A 14,383-nucleotide genomic window follows, 5' to 3' on the forward strand; every position below is an offset into this window, starting at 1 on the left:
CAATCTAACACTTTAAGACTCATCCAGACAAGAGAAGTTATACTTTAGTATATGTTTAGACAGCAAACCGTCCACAAAGGGACGGTTACATGTTTTTTTTTTTAAATGTTTATATAGCACAAGCATGCCTTAAGGCCTGCTGCAGCACAAATACCAAACAACAACAAGCCACCTAGTCAAGTTAAGGTCTAGTCTCCATTCTAGGTTTCAACTTGGTCAGTTTAGCAAGTACAATTTACTGTATCTTTAGAAAGTGTTCGATAGATTGAGCTAGTTAATATGATCTAACATCACATCTTTAATCCAAGTCTATATAAAGCCCAAGGGGGGGAGGGGGAGGAGCCTGAAGCCTAAATTCAGACGTATTAACTTGAAGCCCTGAGTTATTCTGAGTGATAACACTTTGTGGGAGAGGTGAGGTGTAGTAACAGCTTTATTACAACGAATAAACAGAATGAACTGGAAAGAGGTAAATGCAGAAACACTGCAGAAGTGGGAGTAGTGTCTTGGATGTAGCATTAATCAAAAGAACACAGTCTGACTGGGTACCGGATCGGAGCAGTTTGCTGGAGTTGTAAGAGCATTGTGCAATATGTAAATTATAAACTGGGTTTTCCTTTCATCATCCAATACCCCTTATCAATAATACACATAGTTCTCTGATTAGACTGAGAGCAAAGTATCCTGTGTCTGGATCAAATCATGTCTACTGGAACAAAGAAGATAGCCCAATTGAACACTGGTATTCAATTTTTTCCTAACTGCTCAGAAGCCACTCAATAGAAGTTAAAAGAAAAGGAGTACTTGTGGCACCTTAGAGACTAACCAATTTATTTGAGCATAAGCTTTCGCGAGCTACAGCTCACTTCATCGGATGCATAGAAGTTAGTGGTGCTGAGACTTTTGCTGGGAATTTTAGTGAACCAGTTGTGTGTGCTGGGCAGAATCTGTATTTATGTGGGGGAAGAAAGGACCAAGAAACATCAAGGACTTGGGGGCAAGATGGAAATAGGGATGGTTAGGATGCAGGCTGGAGACCCAGAGACTGAGGGTCTAGAAGGAAGGAGTTGGTAGGGAGAGGACGTAGGCTTCGTATAGTGTGTGTCAGCACAAGGATGCAGACTTAACACTAATAATCCACTAAAGTAGTATACATAATGGAAATAAATAGCATATTTGTTAGCACACACATCTCAGACCAGGCAGCAGGTCAGCTGTGCCCAAGGATACTCCTGGCCTCATGGATCTTACAGAGTAATAGTGATGGTGCCTGTGAACCAGGAAGAATCACAATGTGAACAGCATTTCTTTCCATCCCACAGAAGCTACAGAAAGAGACCTTACAAAACTGAGGAGATTTTAAATTGAATTGGTCTAATTCTCTAAGAAGTTTTGAGGAACAAAACAAAATTTAATAAAGTCTTTAAAAAGCCTTCTGAGAGCCAAGGCCACAGATGCATAAAGACGCACATTTTGGGAAGCATCTAATAAAGGAATGACAAAATTTAGGTCTTCACATCAAGGCTGAAGCATCTTAGAAATGGCTGGAACTTTTGTTAACACTATACTATTTGAGGAACAACAAATACCTAATACATCAGGCCATGTGTCACTTGAAAAGCATTCGAGTTAGTGTAAACTGTTACATTTTAATTTGAAAATATTAACATATTGCAATATAAAGTATATACAATCACATGAAAAGAAATAAATTAAGAGGTATAAACCTGAAGCAAAGTTCTTTCTCATGACATCTACTTCGCACTTATCTATTAAACCAAAGAACTTCCTTCTTCTTGCAAAGACAGGGTTTTGGAGGGTTTTTTTTTGTTGGTTTTTGTTTTTTCGGTAGATTATGGATTTGACACGGAAGTGAAACATCAGTAAAAATCTAACAGAGTTGTCAATTTCTGTGCCCTTATAATATAGAGTGACAAGAAGGTACAGATTTAAAATGTTTGGTTTTTATTTATATTTAAAAAGTTTCTCCTCTGGAGTACAATAATTAAGATCTATATTTTAAGTGAATTGTAATGCTGTTGAAAGATGCCAAATGGACAGCCCTGGAGACAGAAGACCTTTATTTAGCCATGGAACAGATACAGCAAGGGCAATAGCAGTTAAAGCTTCCATACAGACCTACAGGAACAACTTTGGGGGGGTCAGATTATAGTTCAGTCTAAATAGTCCCTTTAGTCCTTCCCTGTTTACTAAGACTACTAATATGGATACCAGTTAGAACAGGGATTGTCTTTTTGTTTTGGGTTTGTTCAGTGTCTAGCACAATGGGGTACAAGTCCATGAGTGGGGCTCCTTGGTGCTACAGAAATACAAATATATAACTATTGTGCTACTTCTATTCAGAAGTGAATTTAGGCTAAACAGGACCCCACTTCAAATACTTAAATTTTCCCAAGGCAGATTCTTCTTCCCAGCCCTCATCCCCTAACACTGTGTCCCCACTTCCACTTTTTGAGCCCTTCATATTCCTTCTAAATGAGGCTGCTCAAGTCCAGTTCCATGGCAGGCTGTGCCAGCTGACAGAAATTAGATATGCACTGGGTCACTTCCTACTGCTATACTTGTGACTGACTCACTGTTGCATGGGGAGTTGGACCCCCTCTAATCCCAGTGTCCTCATCCAATGATTCTCCACAAATATATCCCTGAGTCAGGGGGTGGTGAGTTTGAAACAAAGATCTGAACAAACTACCCTGTGATCTCCAGCCCAAAGAGCCAACAGATGGTAACAACTTTTCATTTCTCAGATCTTGAGCTAAATAATAGAAACATGATCTAATTAACATACTGTTGAAGCCACTTGTGAGGACAACCTCATTACTCTCTCCTCTTTGGAACAAAGGAAACTTTGGAGAATCAGAGTACAGGTCTAAAACTGTACTGGGACAGAATCAAATGCAGGAGGCATGTTTGAGGGTTTAGAATCAGTTTCTTACAAGTTCAGCGAGTTCTGGTTACAGTTGTGGAACTATCCTTATATTTGGCATAAACCTATGTGTTAGGTACATGGATAAATGACTGGCAAAACACACAAAACTATACACTTATTACCTTATTAGCAGCAAAATTTTAAAAAAAATTCTTAAACTGCATAATATTAAGGTTGCAATGATTACCTCGGTTACTAATCTGTATGTACAAATCCTAACTCTCAAATACTTCCTTAAACTGGCATATTCTGAATCAAACTGCGCACTTAATTTTTATTCATTTAAAAAAAAACTGGAAAAATACCCCAAATTAAAACCTCATTATGAAGCTTCTGATGTTTCACAAAAAGGAACATCCAGCCTAGTTTTCAAAGGGGTCAAACAAACTAACCCCATAATGACAGACACATACTTTTAGATTAATTGTCCCACAATTATTTCCAAACCCCCAGAATGCTAAACCTAAAGTAAAGGTTTATCTGCTCAAACCTTATCTGTATTTGTTCATTCCAACCCAAGATCCCACCAAAGCTTTCTCAGAGATCATGAAACTAACTAGATTAAAATGGTCAAATGAAACTGATTCTAAAAGTGTCACTCGTTCTTCTGTTTCCTGAAGACATAAAGGATCCTTACAAAATTAATCTATACAAAACAAAAAACACCCCACACATTATGGAGGGAGGATTAGAAATTTAAGAGAGAGCCTTAAGGTGACTCATTTTATTTGAAGGAACAGGAAAGCAAATGGTGACTATAAGGTGACTAGCAAACATTTCAAAAAATAGTTACACGCACTTGAACAAAGACACTCCTTTGAATATAGCAAGGGATGTTAAGGGTTACAAGAAGGGTTTCTACAGGTATGTTAGCAACAAGAAAAAGGTCAGGGAAAGTGTGGGACCCTTAATGAATGGGGGAGGCAACCTAGTGATAGATGATGTGGAAAAAGCTGAAGCACTCAATGATTTTTTTGCCTCGGTCTTCACAGACAAGGGCAGCTCCCACACTGCTGACTTGGGCAACACAGTATGGGGAGGTGGTGAGCAACCCTCAGTGATGAAAGAACAGGTTAAGGACTATTTACAAAACCTGGACATGCACAAGTCCATGGGTCCAGATCTAATGCATCCGAGGGTGCTGGGGGAATTGGCTAATCTGATTGTAGACCCACTGGCCATTATCTTTGAAAACTTGTGGCGATACATGGAAGTCCTGGACGATTGGAAAAAGGCAAATATAGTCCCCATCTTTAAAAAAGGGAAGGAGAACCCAGGGAACTACAGACTGATCAGCCTCACCTCAGTCCCTGAAAAAATCAGGGAGCAGGTCCTCAAGGAAACCATTTTGAAGCACTTGGAGGAGAGGAAGGTGATCAGGAACAGTCAACATGGATTCACCGAGGGCTAGCCATGCCTGACCAACCTGATTGCCTTCTATGATGAGATAACTGGCTCTGTGGATATGGGAAAGCAGTGAATGTGATATATCTTGACTTTAGCAAAGCTTTTAATACAGTCTCCCATAGTATTCTTGCCAGCAAGTTAAAAAAGTGTGGATTGGATGGACTATAAGTTGGATAGAAAGCTGGCTAGATTGTCGGGCTCAAGGGGGAGTGATCAATGGCTCGATGTCTAGTTGGCAGCCGGTATCAAGCAGAGTGCCTGGGGCCAGTTTTGTTCAACATCTTTATTAACAATCTGGATGACAGGATAAGTTGCACCCTCAGCAAGTTCGCAGATGACACTAAACTGGGGGAAGAGGTAGATACCCTGGAGGGTAAGGATAGGGTCCAGAATGACATAGACAAATTGGAGGATTGGGCCAAAAGAAATATGACGAGGTTCAACAAAGACAAGTGCAGAGTCCTGCACTTAGGATGGAAGAATCCCATGCACCGCTACAGGCTGGGGACGACTGACTAAGCAGCAGTTCTGTAGAAAAGGACCTGGGGATTACAGTGGATGAGAAGCTGGATATGAGTCAGCAGTGTACCCTTTTTGCCAGGAAGGCTAATGACATATTGGGCTGCATTAGTAGGAGCACTGCCAGCAGATCGAGGGAAGTGATTATTCCCCTCTATTTGGCACTGGTGAGCCCACATCTGGAGTACTGCATCCAGCAGGGGGTTGGACTAGATGACCTCCTGAGGTCTCTTCCAACCCTAATCTTCTATGATTCTATGAATATCTAAATACATACATATGCACATACCTTCCAACAACAAATTTGCTTCTCAGTAATTAAAACCTTCAATTTGTCATTTTGTAAAAAGCATTCAAAGTAAATTCTTAAAATCTTAACACAATAGATATTGTAATCCCTCCAATATACACACACAAAAAGTTCATGACACTTACATTGCTTGGATGAAAATATGTAAGTTGAAATTGTACTTCCCTTTTATTCCCTTTAAAGCAAGCTGCTGTTAACTGCATTGTTGAGAAATAACATTGATGTCAGTCCCTTTAGTAACTGCCAAAAGACCAAAGATCAATCAGAGAAAAAAATCTAGCAGCAACTCTGCAGTTCAACTGAGGAGAAAAAACAGCCATCTATTTTAAATATATCTAGCTCCTACAAATTGCCTGTGCTCAATCTAAACCCAGGGTGAGGTTGGGGAGAAAGATGGCCAATTCAGTTCACAACAAGGCCACATGACTGCATAGACTGGTACCTGCTCTGTCACTTAACACATAGGTGTAGCACTTTAACTCACATCTGTATAAGCTCCAAAATTAACTCAATGAATGTTCTTGTTCAGAAATACAGTAGTGATGGATCTAGAACTGGAATGTACTCATTTCAAATGATCTGCTAGCTTCCAAATACTGTATCTTCCTTATAACTGTGTGATTAAAAAATAGCATGTGTCTCTAAAGATTAGCTCTGTAACGCATCATTTGTGCTCTGGCTTATAATGCCACAGCTATAATATCAGGGAACATGATTCCTACAAAATATCTAGTCTTATATTTGTTTCCTTGATATCCTGCACAGTTAGCATGCATGCATGAATGCGTGTATGTATATATAATTAGCAATCATGATGCACTGTAGTATCAGCTCCCCATGGTGCATTCATTCTCTGAACTGTGGAATTAAAGAGAAATACATATGCGCACACAATAAAAGCAGTGACTATGTAGTAACAGTAACAAAAACCAAGAGCTGGCTGTCTTGCTAGATGCACTGAGAAACACAGCAGACTTGAATGCCACTGATGGGTTGCCATGGCTACAAGGGGCAGGGGAGGAAACAAGAGGAAAGATGAACCAGCGTGCAGTAAAAGGCTGAGCTATTTCAGTTTTAAATCACTGTGACAGCACTTCAGCTGAGCTATTACATGGTTGCTGTGGTAACAAATAGGAGAAAAATCACAGAGGAAATCTGTAATTATTACAAGGGAGATAGTGACTTACCCAGTTCAGTAATCAGCATATTACAGTGATTCAAGCTGCCATGAACTCCTAACCACTATGGAATAATGCAGGATCATCGAGCCATACCTGCTGCAGTGCCACACCAGAATGAAATGCAAGCAAGATCCAGTCTTGGTTGCTTCACACTATGTCTCAGCAAGAGAGTTTTCTAACAGCTCTACGTAGCCAAGTCCAGCTGCCTTGCATTAATGGACTTAGACACATACAATGTTAGAAGGGAAGAAAACCATGGACCTGGATTCAAGAAGGAAGAGGAATTAAACTGTATACCATACATGATTTAAACATCACTACACTGTTCTTTAATTCCCTCCTCAAGACCTCCTGTAATAAATGGCCAACTGATAACATTAATTAATTAATGTTAATTGCCTATATTCTTTGTTCCTACATATATATGTTTACGTTTACAGTGTTAAAACACATACTTTTTGCTTGCACCCAGTTTACCAAGTAATCCAATCCACTCTGTATCAGAGACCTGTCCTCTTCATTATTTACTACTCCTGCAATTTTTGTGTTACTTGCGTACTTTATCAGTGATTAGTTTGTTTTCTTTCAGGTCATTGATAAAAATATTAAATAGTGTAGTGCCAAGAATTCATCTCTCTGGGATTCCATTGGAAACACACCCACTTGATGATTCGCCATTTACAATGATGATATGAGACCTGTTAGCCAGTTTTTAATCCATTTATTATGTGCCATGTTAATTTTATATCACTCTAGTTTTTAATCAAAATGTTATACGGTAGCAAGCTAAACACCTTCCAGAAGTCTAAGTATATTACATCAACACTATTACCTTTTATCAACCTGACTTATTATAGCATAAAAATAAATCCAGTTAGTTTGACAGGATCTATTTTCCATAACCCCATGTTGATTTGCATTAATTATATTACCCTCCTTTAATTCTTAATTGAGTGCCATATCAGCTGCTCCATTATCTTGCCTGGAATGATGTCACACGGATAGGCCTATAATTACCTGGGTCATCCCTGTAACCCTTCTGCCAGGTGAAGTCGGCAGCAGCCAGTGCTGGGTTCAATATGTAGAGATTCCTCTTAACAATACAAAACAGAACCTGTTTAAGCTCCCCACCCAGAAATCTGGAAAAATGTAATGCCACTCTTGGGAACCTCTAAGAGGCAATTCTTCCCCTCTCGCATGCACTGACTCTGTGTGTAACAAAAGAAAACTTTTATTAAAAGAGAAAGGGAGCCAAGCATTAATGTGGGAAAACAGCACAACCACATTCAAAAGCATGCAACCATAAGCACGCAGTGTCCTTTGCCTCAGTTTCCCACCTTGTTCAGAGAAAGTCTGATGAACAAATGTCCTTTTACCACATTACTCTCCTATCCTTCTGCTGTATCTCGCTCTTAGTTGGCTGTCCTTGGTTAGCAAAAGACTCTGAGATGTGTTAACAGAGTTTACCTCCCACCCTTGGGGTGCGTGGGGGGGGAGGAGGGAAGGCACTGAGCAAAGCCTCTGCTGCTCCTTCTGCTTCTATTGTTTCTCTGTTGTCACTTGCTGCTCCCACAACATCACATTCTGAGGTTCCAGCATTTAATCCAGTTCTTAGTGATTTCAGCAGGTAGTGGGGAACCTCACAGTCAGTTCAGTCTTTGTGTTGTCTTTCACTGTGCCCCACCCATGGTCTAAGGCAGAGGTGGGCAAACTACCGGCCACATCCAGCCTGCGAGACCCTTCTGCCTGGCCCCTGAGCTCCTGGCCCGGGAGGCTAGACGCCGGCCCCTCCCCTGCTGTTCCCCCTCCCGCACAGCCTCAGCTCACTGCGCTGCCAGTGCAATGCTCTGGGCAGGGGGGCTGTCGGGGACAGGGAAAAGGGAGGTTTGGATGGGGCAGGTGTCCTGGGGGGGCATCAGGGAACAGGGAGGTTTGGATGGGCTAGGAGTCCCGGGGAGGCCGTCAGGGGGCGAGAAGCAGGGGCGGGGTTGGATAGGAGTCGGGGGCCAGGCCATGCCATGCCTGGCTGTTTGGGGAGGCACAGCCTCCCCTAACTGGCCCTCCATACAATTTTGGAAACCCGATGTGGCCCTCAGGCCAAAAAGTTTGCCCGCCTCTGGTCTAAGGCTTAGCTCCTAGATCTGCCCTGCAGTGATGGCAACTATAGAAATCACCACTGGAAACAAGGACTCTCAATTGAGTCTCATGGCACACATACGTGTATGCACAAAAGGTTGATCAATTTCCAATGATTTCCGTGGAGGGATAGAGTGGCGTGCTGCTGCTGTGATGTGATATCACCACTCTCTGCTTCTCTTGGCTCCGTGTATGCCCCTTCACAGCTTTCCCAGAGTGGAGCACGGGCTGATCCTTTCTCTAAGTCACCACGTCTTGCTCAGTGTTTGGACTTCCACATGGCATAGGCAACATAGCAGGGATCTATACTGCCTCCCTCTGTGTTCCCTCCCTGGCTGCTACCAAGGAGCCACTTGAGGTCCCAGGCAATGGTTGCATGGCCAAGGAGAGGGGAGCAACAGCCTCCCTTGGCTCTGTGCAGAAGGGGGTTCCCTTCCTTATAGGTATCAGTATTCCTACTGGCAGTAAGTCTGGAGGTCTTGAGGAGGGAATTAAAGAACAGTGTAGTGATGTTTAAATCATGCATGGTATACAGTTTAATTCCTCTTACTTCTTGAATCCAGGTCCATGGTTTTCTTCCCTTCTAACATTGCATGTGTCTAAGTCCATTAATGCATTACACTACACTGTTCTTTAATTCCCTCCTCAAGACCTCCTGTAATAAATGGCCAACTGATAACATCCAGACTTCAATCAATTCAAATTGATCAACCTTTTGTGCATACACGTATGTGTGCACTGTACATATGGATTTTCTTTAACATCACAAAATATTTAAGTGCACCACATCTAGTAACCTTTGACTACTTACTATTCAGTTGTCTTTGGCAATAACCTCTGTACTTTAAATACAAATCTTTATTTCACATATTCAGCAAGGCTTTTTTTAAAAAAAATCAGAAACAAATGTGTTAAAAAGAAAAAAGCGTCATTTGCTAACATACCAAAATTTTATTATAAGCTAAATTGTTCACTGATGGATAATCCTAGTGATTATGCACATTTTGGTTCAGTATGTCTTATTTGTTCAACAACGTATGGAATAATGAAGTCTAAATTGGTTGCAGGTCTGATGTGTTCTTCTGACCTTTGGACAGAGCCAAGGAAATGCCAAAAACCCTTGGTCTGAAGCTCTAGTGATAGCAGGCTTTGGAGAAGTTCTTTGGGGTTCTTATCACGTTCCATGTGAACTACAGACCACACCGCCAAATAGTACACATATTCCACATGAAGCCTATTAATCAGAACAATAAACCTTGGAACACCAGGGAAGTTCCAGATAACTGGAGGAAAGCTAACACTGTGCCAATTTGTAAAAAGGTTAAACAGGATGTAAGCAGGGTCTGAATGAGCTCTCCCATGACATCTTGTTATGAGCAGGAGGAAGAGGCTTCAGGAGCAGATCATATTTCCATAGACATGCCCAGTCACGCAGCAAATGGAGTTGCTTTGCTGAAATGATCAATTGTGGCTGGTTTTGTTTTATAACTCACTCTAATTGCAGGGGCAATTAAATGTTGTTATCCTTATCGTATGAGTAAAGGGCAGCAAAACTGTGTTTAGAATGCCCTGATTGCAGGGGTCACTAACCTGAACTGAACCTCAGTTGCTATGCAGGAGACAGGGATGCCAAATCCCAGTGAAGATGAGAGTGGGTGGGGACAGATGTTCTACCTGGTGATGTGGGCTCTGCCTCAAGAATCCTAGGTGCCTTTTGACCTGCTCCTCCCTAGTATTTAATGACAGAGCTGATGAGACTCAATTGAGAGTCCTTGTTTCCAGTGGTGATTTCTATAGTTGCCATCACTGCAGGGCAGATCTAGGAGCTAAGCCTTAGACCAGAGGCGGGCAAACTTTTTGGCCTGAGGGCCACATCGGGTTTCCAAAATTGTATGGAGGGCCAGTTAGGGGAGGCTGTGCCTCCCCAAACAGCCAGGCATGGCATGGCCTGGCCCCCGACTCCTATCCAACCCCGCCCCTGCTTCTCGCCCCCTGACGGCCTCCCCGGGACTCCTAGCCCATCCAAACCTCCCTGTTCCCTGATGCCCCCCCAGGACACCTGCCCCATCCAAACCTCCCTTTTCCCTGTCCCCGACAGCCCCCCTGCCCAGAGCATTGCACTGGCAGCGCAGTGAGCTGAGGCTGTGCGGGAGGGGGAACAGCAGGGGAGGGGCCGGCGTCTAGCCTCCCGGGCCAGGAGCTCAGGGGCCAGGCAGAAGGGTCTCGCAGGCTGGATGTGGCCGGTAGTTTGCCCACCTCTGCCTTAGACCATGGGTGGGGCACAGTGAAAGACAACACAAAGACTGAACTGACTGTGAGGTTCCCCACTACCTGCTGAAATCACTAAGAACTGGATTAAATGCTGGAACCTCAGAATGTGATGTTGTGGGAGCAGCAAGTGACAACAGAGAAACAATAGAAGCAGAAGGAGCAGCAGAGGCTTTGCTCAGTGCCTTCCCTCCTCCCCCCCCACGCACCCCAAGGGTGGGAGGTAAACTCTGTTAACACATCTCAGAGTCTTTTGCTAACCAAGGACAGCCAACTAAGAGCGAGATACAGCAGAAGGATAGGAGAGTAATGTGGTAAAAGGACATTTGTTCATCAGACTTTCTCTGAACAAGGTGGGAAACTGAGGCAAAGGACACTGCGTGCTTATGGTTGCATGCTTTTGAATGTGGTTGTGCTGTTTTCCCACATTAATGCTTGGCTCCCTTTCTCTTTTAATAAAAGTTTTCTTTTGTTACACACAGAGTCAGTGCATGCGAGAGGGGAAGAATTGCCTCTTAGAGGTTCCCAAGAGTGGCATTACATTTTTCCAGATTTCTGGGTGGGGAGCTTAAACAGGTTCTGTTTTGTATTGTTAAGAGGAATCTCTACATATTGAACCCAGCACTGGCTGCTGCCGACTTCACCTGGCAGAAGGGTTACAGGGATGACCCAGGTAATTATAGGCCTATCCGTGTGACATCATTCCAGGCAAGATAATGGAGCAGCTGATATGGCACTCAATTAAGAATTAAAGGAGGGTAATATAATTAATGCAAATCAACATGGGGTTATGGAAAATAGATCCTGTCAAACTAACTGGATTTATTTTTATGCTATAATAAGTCAGGTTGATAAAAGGTAATAGTGTTGATGTAATATACTTAGACTTCTGGAAGGTGTTTAGCTTGCTACCGTATAACATTTTGATTAAAAACTAGAGTGATATAAAATTAACATGGCACATAATAAATGGATTAAAAACTGGCTAACAGGTCTCATATCATCATTGTAAATGGCGAATCATCAAGTGGGTGTGTTTCCAATGGAATCCCAGAGAGATGAATTCTTGGCACTACACTATTTAATATTTTTATCAATGACCTGAAAGAAAACAAACTAATCACTGATAAAGTACGCAAGTAACACAAAAATTGCAGGAGTAGTAAATAATGAAGAGGACAGGTCTCTGATACAGAGTGGATTGGATTACTTGGTAAACTGGGTGCAAGCAAAAAGTATGTGTTTTAACACTGTAAACGTAAACATATATATGTAGGAACAAAGAATATAGGCAATACTAACAAGATGGAGGAGACTACCCTGGGAAGCAGTGAATCTGAAAACAATTTTTGGGTTTCCGAGTAACAGCCGTGTTAGTCTGTATTCACAAAAAGAAAAGGAGTACTTGTGGCACCTTAGAGACTAACCAATTTATTTGAGCATAAGCTTTCGTGAGCTACAGCTCACTTCATCGGATGCATACTGTGGAAAATACAGAAGATGTTTGTTTTTATACACACAAATCATGAAAAAATGGGTGTTTACCACTACAAAAGGTTTTCTCTCCCCCCACCCCACTCTCCTGCTGGTAATAGCTTATGTAAAGTGATCACTCTCCTTACAATGTGTATGATAATCAAGGTGGGCCATTTCACTATCAGAGGCCCGTTCACCTGCACATCTACCAATGTGATATATGCCATCATGTGCCAGCAATGCCCCTCTGCCATGTACATTGGTCAAACTGCACAGTCTCTACGTAAAAGATAAATGGACACAAATTAGATGTCAAGAATTATAACATTCATAAACCAGTCGGAGAACACTTCAATCTCTCTGGTCACGCGATTACAGACATGAAAGTTGCGATATTACAACAAAAAAACTTCAAATCCAGACTCCAGCGAGAGACTGCTGAATTGGAATTAATTTGCAAATTGGATACAATTAACTTAGGCTTGAATAGAGACTGGGAGTGGCTAAGTCATTATGCAAGGTAACCTATTTCCCCTTGTTTTCCTAACTCCCTTCCCCCCCCTTCCTCAGACGTTCTTGTTAAACCCTGGTTTTGTGCTGGAAATGGCCCACCTTGATTATCATACACATTGTAAGGAGAGTGATCACTTTACATAAGCTATTACCAGCAGGAAAGTGGGGTGGGGGGAGAGAAAACCTTTTGTAGTGATAATCACCCATTTTTTCATGGTTTGTGTGTATAAAAACGTCTTCTGTGCTTTCCACAGTATGCATCCGATGAAGTGAGCTGTAGCTCACAAAAGCTTATGCTCAAATAAATTGGTTCCTCTCTAAGGTGCCGCAAGTACTCCTTTTCTTTTTGCGAATTTTGGCGTTGTGATGGATAGCCAGCTGAACATGAGTTCCCAGTGCGACACTGGCCAAAAGGATGCATAACCACAGGAATCTCAAGCAGGTGTAGAGAGGCTATGTAACCTCTGTATTTGGCACTGGTGCAGCTGCTGCTGGAATACTGTGTCCAGTCCTGTTGCCCACAATTCAAGAAGGATGCTGATAAATTGGAAAGGGGTCAGAGAAGAAGCCACAAGAATGATTAAAGGATTAGAAAACATGCCTTATAATGGTAGACTCAGGGGTTCAATCTATTTATCTTAAAGGGAAGGTTAATGCAGGACTTGATTACAGTCTATAACTAACTACGTGGGGAACAAATATTTGATAACAGGCTTCTCAATCTAGCAGAGAAAGGTAAGACATGATCCAATGGCTGGAAGTTCAAACTAGACAAATTCAGACTGGTAATAACATGTAAATTTTTAACAGTGAGGGTAATTAACTATTGGAACAACTTACCAAGGGTCGTGGCAGCTTCTCCATCACTGGCAATTTTAAAATCAAGATTGGATATTTTTCTAAAAGATATACTCTAGGCATTATTTTGGGGATGTTCTCTGGCCTGTGTTATACAGGTGAGTCAGACGACATGATCACAATGCTTCTTTCGGGCCTTGGAATCTATCAGTGGTATCACAAATGTCAATCATTTGCCGGAACTATACCAAGCAATCCACAGATCACAGGCATTCAAGATGATTTGGATCAAATACTGATGTTAATCCCTTACCCCTTTTATTCTAGTGCTGAATGCTGATTACTTAATTGAATATCTGTTTAAACGTATTAGTTATCCCATACATTATTATTAATATAAATAGTTAATTTATGGAGACAAAAGCCTCTTGCCTATACTGGCTGCTGGGAAAAATAAAAGCAACTGTAATATTGGCTTTGTAGCGAATCAAGTAACTAGCTACACTATGAAACTACTTTAATCACTACCTAAGAAGAAACAAATATTCCTGTGCAGACAGAAGGTTAATTTCATGACCATATCAGCTAGCAGAGAGTGAGGGGGACTGTGAGGAGTTGGGAGTGGTAGGTAGTTATACCCACAATCTATAGAACGCTGGGGTTTCTCTGAGAAATTTACTACTACATTTAAAGTTATGTGGCTGAACAGCCAGGATAATGACTCCCAAGATGGGCTGTATGGAGACAGTATTATAAAGGAGATATTACCTCTCCAGTGACAAACACTCTGCTTGATAGGATATGGCTTAATTCACTAAGTTTTAT

At 41.9% G+C, this 14,383-nt stretch overlaps 1 protein-coding gene across 4 annotated transcripts in view; it reads right to left on the reverse strand.

Annotated features, from left to right (window-relative positions):
- Window positions 1-14,383, reverse strand: part of ABAT (4-aminobutyrate aminotransferase) — a 151,922-nt gene that overhangs the window by 99,147 nt on the left and 38,392 nt on the right. The window contains exon 1 of one of the 4 annotated variants that reach the window (XM_074965483.1): window positions 6,374-6,489. The exons of the other annotated variants lie outside the window; for them this stretch is intronic. The gene's annotated coding sequence lies outside the window, so the exon portion shown is untranslated. Of the gene's footprint in view, window positions 1-6,373; window positions 6,490-14,383 lie in introns of those variants that run through there. 4 annotated transcript variants of the gene reach the window in all.

The sequence above is a fragment of the Natator depressus genome, chromosome 10 (genome assembly GCF_965152275.1).
Source record: "Natator depressus isolate rNatDep1 chromosome 10, rNatDep2.hap1, whole genome shotgun sequence".
In the NCBI taxonomy this organism is placed as follows: Eukaryota; Metazoa; Chordata; order Testudines; family Cheloniidae; genus Natator; species Natator depressus.